Raw genomic sequence first — 5719 nt, 5'->3', positions numbered from 1 at the left:
GGTCTGCGAATATATACATTTGCTCTTTCCAATCTTTTTTTTTCCTCCCTCTCTCTCTCTCTCTCCTTTTTTATTCACGTGTGATTCAGCCGTGGGCCCCAGCCGGGCCACTAGTGAATGGTGAGTGACTGACAAGATCTTGGTGTATAACACAGCATACATCCCTGATTTCCCTGAAGTAGTGGCAGGCATTTCAGGTCCCTGATTTCCCTGAAGTAGTGGCAGGCATTTCAGGTCCCTGATTTCCCTGAAGTAGTGGCAGGCATTTCAGGTCCCTAATTTCCCTGAAGTAGTGGCAGGCATTTCAGGTCATTGCTTTCCCTGAACTAGTGGTAGGCATTTCAGGTCCCTGATTTCCCTGAAGTAGTGGCAGGCATTTCAGGTCCCTGATTTCCCTGAAGTAGTGGCAGGCATTTCAGGTCCCTGATTTCCCTGAAGTAGTGGCAGGCATTTCAGGTCCCTAATTTCCCTGAAGTAGTGGCAGGCATTTCAGGTCATTGCTTTCCCTGAACTAGTGGTAGGCATTTCAGGTCCCTGATTTCCCTGAAGTAGTGGCAGGCATTTCAGGTCCCTGATTTCCCTGAAGTAGTGGCAGGCATTTCAGGTCCCTGATTTCCCTGAGGTAGTGGCAGGCATTTCAGGGACTTCACTACTTGATCCCCCTGAGTGTTAAGCCAACGAGAATCCTCCCCCACCAACCAAACCCCCCCCCCCACTTTTTTTTTGAGGGGTGGATCACTGGAATCCAGAATTCTGGAATGTCAAAATACTTGGAATGGTGAGATTCCGGGTGGGAATTAGACTCGGTGAGGTATAGGCCTTTAGTGTGATGATGTGGCCATTTGTTTCCTAGGATGAACGGCGCTCCGTATGATGAGGGGAGAGTGCTCTGCATAATGCGTTTCAGGCGTGATATATATATATATATATATATATATATATATATATATATATATATATATATATATATATATGTATATGTAATGCGTCTCTTTGTTGTATATCAACTGACTGTCATATTTATTTCTTGTATCTCCTCCTAATGATGTGATTATGACACGAAAGTGCACTTGGGAACTTATCATCTTTCATTTCTCCGTGGACAAGTAGGAATGTACTTCATCAGGCGCTCCACTGTTACCTTTTCCAATATATATATATATATATATATATATATATATATATATATATATATATATATATATATATATATATATATATATATATATATAATCATGCTAGTTACTCGTTTTCTGCTTAGCAAAGTACCTTTTAGGAACACAGAATGAAAGGCGTTTTTTGCAATCATTCGCCGCTCTCTGCCTGTCTTGTATAATGCATCAAAACCACACACCGTCCCCTGTATACCTCATCATTCTAATTCGTTCCATCCCATGCACTCCTCTCACACCCGTCCGGAAGCACGTTCCGTCTCCCAATAACTCAAATCCTCCTCCACTCCACCCTCGAAGGCAACCGCTCTTCATTCGCCACCTCCTTACGTGCCCTGATCACCATATGCCTTTCAGCTCTCACAACCGTCCACGTCTCCTCACCACCACACTCCTCTCTCTCTCTCTCTCTCTCTCTCTCTCTCTCTCTCTCTCTCTCTCTCTCTCTCTCTCTCTCTCTCTCTCTCTTTTACGCTATCATTTCTTACACAGTCACACCTCTTCCTCCTCCTCCTCCTCCTTCCGCACACCACAGATTTGTCCCCAGGGCGTTCGCTTGCATTTAGGGGCCCCCAGGACTGCAACACCGTGGGGACTCCTTTGCTTGGGGTAATGCAACGTTGCGTCCCAGTGATCCTTGGAAAACTCCTGATAACTCCAGGATCCTTTTTTTTTTTAAGGCGTCCTGAAGTAACTGTGTGTGTATATATATATATATATATATATATATATATATATATATATATATATATATATATATATATATATATATATTCTTATGAGTCCATGGGAAAATGAAACACAATAAGTTCCCAAGTGCACTTTCGTGTAATAATCACATCATCAGGGGAGTCACAAGGGAGAAATATACGTCAGTTGATATACATCGAAGAGGCGAAGCTAGGACGCCATTTGGTAAACATGCGATTGTCCAAGACATACTATATATATATATATATATATATATATATATATATATATATATATATATATATATATATATATATATATATATATATATACTATTTTTTTTTACGTTGGAGGCTCCAGGCACGGACGAAAGTCCACATCAAGGCCAGGCCTTGTAGTATAGAGAGGGTAATGAATTGGGGGAAAAAAGAGAGGCAGGGGGAAAGTGTTTACGAATTTTGGAGGAAGTGAAAAACCTGTCTTTTGAAATGTGGCGGGTCATTGTGAATAGGGAAACACACGTGAGGGTAGAGAGTTTCCCCAAGCGCTTCGAGGTGTAGGGAGAGAAGCAGGTATCAAAACGGCCCACCCTTGAGTTGCCGACGGCCTCACCGTAATCATGTGACGCATCAGCTTGGCTAGTACTGCATGATCTAGCTAATGCTGAGGGCAGGCAGCTCTTTGGGAGCAAAAGCCAAAGTGATACCGATAGAAGAGGGAATGTGAACCATTATTTGCGTCGTAGGGCAAGCGGGTCAAATTCCAAAGTTAGCCTGGGAGGGTCTATAAGTCGGGCCGCTTTCGACTCGACTCTGTCAAGTAAGGGTACAGTTCGAATCGCTCTAGATGTGAGAGCAGTACTCCAGACAAGGACGGACCAAGCCCTTGTATAAACGGAGCCACTGTTCAGAAGATAAGTTTCGGCATCTAAACAGGGCACCCAAGTTTCTGAGAGGTAGACTTAGCCATTCCCGTAATGTGAGGGTTTCCAAGATTGAGTGGACGTTACAGTAATGCCAAGTATGTTCATCGAGTCGAGAGGTGGAATTACAGAATCGTCAAAGAAAGTTGTGAGGCATTTTCGATAGAAGGATGAGGTCGTGGAGGAAAAAGTTCCAGACGGAAAAGGGGATCATACGTGGTGAAGGAAAAGGCTTCATTTAAGATCAAGTTTAAAGTCTAAGTTTCACTGGAACTTTTAAATGTGAGTATTATTTATGACCCAGAGGCGAGAGGGGGAGGGAGATCATCGAATACATATAGAATGTTGAGTTTAACTTCAAGGTCGATCTGGGACTGTTGATTGGGTTCTAAGTTCCGATCTTGTCGCACTGAAGGGATTTGTCTTAAGTATCAAGCTGGTTCTTTGATTTTAGAAGTGGACTTTCCAAGTAGCGGTTGAGGGGAAAGTCGTAAGTATGACTTATGTCAGAGGAGGTCAGGTGATGGTGGAAGGGTGGGGGAGAGGGGAGGGGTTAAGTGGCGAGTCTTAGGTCACACTTCAGAAATGATGGGGACGGTAGGAGGTCAGGGTCAAAGGTCAGATGATGGTGAGACGAGAGGTAGAAGGGAATGAGCTAGGTCAAAGATCAGACGATTGCTAAAGCGGACGGTCGGGTAGGGGTTTAGGTCAAAGAGTAGATGAAGGTGAGGCGATTGGGTGGGGGTTTAGGTCAAAGAGTAGATGAATGTGAGGCGATTGGATGGGGGGTTTAGGTCAAAGATTAGATGAAGGTGAGGCGATTGGGTGGTGGGCTTAGGTCAAAGATTAGATGAAGGTGAGGCGATTGGGTGGGGGTTTAGGTCAAAGATTAGATGAAGGTGAGGCGATTGTGTGGTGGGTTTAGGTCAAAGATTAGATGAAGGTGAGGCGATTAGGTGGTGGGTTTAGGTCAAAGATTAGATGAAGGTGAGGCGATTAGGTGGTGGGTTTAGGTCAAAGAGTAGATGAAGGTGAGGCGATTGGGTGGTGGGCTTAGGTCAAAGAATAGATGAAGGTGAGGCGATCGGGTGGTGGGCTTAGGTCAAAGGTGAGGAGGTTTCTGTGGGTGACTGGGGGTCGGGTCAGGGTGACTAGGATCGGGGGAGAACCTGGGGGCGCCCCAGCAGGCCCCCTTACACTGGTTCAGTACAGTAAAATCTTTATGAAGGAGGACAACGATCTCTCCTGAAATCATTTGGCAGTAATTGAGTCCTTTGTTCCATAGCCCAGGACTCTTTTATGTCCGCTGATATCCTCCCAGCCCTTGGGAAATGCTCCTGAGATAGAGAGTTTTATCCGCTATAAAGTAGTGAAGCCATCTCGAATTATTGCCCGGGGAAAAAAAGTTTACCCTCTCCCTGCTTGCCTCGGGAGAGAGAGAGAGAGAGAGAGAGAGAGAGAGAGAGTCGTGAAGAAGGTAAGGGTTAAGTGTGGGAGGCCCGAGCCAGTCGTCGCAACGCTGCTTTTGGCTGTTAAACTTGAGCTGTTAAAGCTTACAATATCTTAAGCAGTAGCGAGGCTGTTAAACTTGGGTTGTTAAAGCTTACAATATCTTAAGCAGTAGAGAGGCTGTTAAAATTGAGCTGTTAAAGCTTACAATATCTTGAGCAGTAGCGAGGCTGTTAAACTTGGGCTGTTAAAGCTTACAATATCTTAAGCAGTAGCGAGGCTGTTAAACTTGGGCTGTTAAAGCTTACAATATCTTAAGCAGTAGCGAGGCTGTTAAACTTGAGCTGTTAAAGCTTACAATATCTTAAGCAGTAGCGAGGCTGTTAAACTTGAGCTGTTAAAGCTTACAATATCTTGAGCAGTAGCGAGGCTGTTAAAATTGAGCTGTTAAAGCTTACAATATCTCTTGGGTCAGTCGCGAGGCTGTTCTGGCTATTAAACTGGGCTGTTAAGCTTACAATATCTTGGGCCAGCAGCGAGGCCGTTCTGGCTAGTTTAAAACCCTGGTGTTTAGCTAGCGCTCCTGACACCGTCCTGTCATAAACTTCTTAATGCGACGACCTGCACCCCACGGGCGGCAGGAGGAGGAGAGGAAGGTCTGTGTGTGTGTGCTCTCTGGTCACACACACACACACACACGCGCGTGCTCCCACGGCCATCTGTTTCCCTGGGTCCGCCACCTCCACCTCCACCTCCCTCGTCTTGTGGCCTCTCTAGTGGGGTCGCCACAGACGAGGGTGACCCTCGTGTAATGCTTGTGATGGATGTGTCTTCGCGATGGGAGGAGTAGGTCGACGAAGGCCTCTACTGACTGTTATGATCCCTTGATAAACCTCCAGAGATGGACTAACGCCGACCGCCTCGCCATCAAAGCCAGAATCGTCGTCAGTTTACCAGTCTGCTGGAGTCGTACTGTGTCCCCACCCTTGACCACAGTAGGCTCCTACCTCCTCCTGTATAGGCCGTTCGAGCCACAAACCTCTTTCTCTTTTGTGTCAGTCTGGATGATATGCTTCGACGTCCTCTCCCACCTATCTCGTCTCTCAGTCCCACATCAACTTCACACGCCTGGTCCACCTGAGTTTTTCACCCCCGACACACTCACGTGTGCCTCCTCACGTCGAAGTCTTCCTCCTCACCCAGTGCATAGCGGGTGGCTGCTTTGGTAAAGGGTATAGGAAAGGGTATACCATACCATCCCTCTGTCCCTCTCACACCATCTAAACGCTTGGTGCTCCATAGACTGATCGCTCGAAGTCTGTCTCTCTCTCTCTCTCTCTCTCTCTCTCTCTCTCTCTCTCTCTCTCTCTCTCTCTCTCTCTCTCTCTCTCTCTCTCTCTCTCTCTCTCTCTCTCTCTCCACGCACCCACCCCGCCGCGTCGTCCTCAGCCTCCTGTAGCCAGGTAAGCCTTAAAGAGCTGCAGTT

The sequence above is a fragment of the Panulirus ornatus genome, chromosome 10 (genome assembly GCF_036320965.1).
Source record: "Panulirus ornatus isolate Po-2019 chromosome 10, ASM3632096v1, whole genome shotgun sequence".
In the NCBI taxonomy this organism is placed as follows: domain Eukaryota; kingdom Metazoa; phylum Arthropoda; class Malacostraca; order Decapoda; family Palinuridae; genus Panulirus; species Panulirus ornatus.
This window is presented reverse-complemented; position numbering follows the sequence as displayed.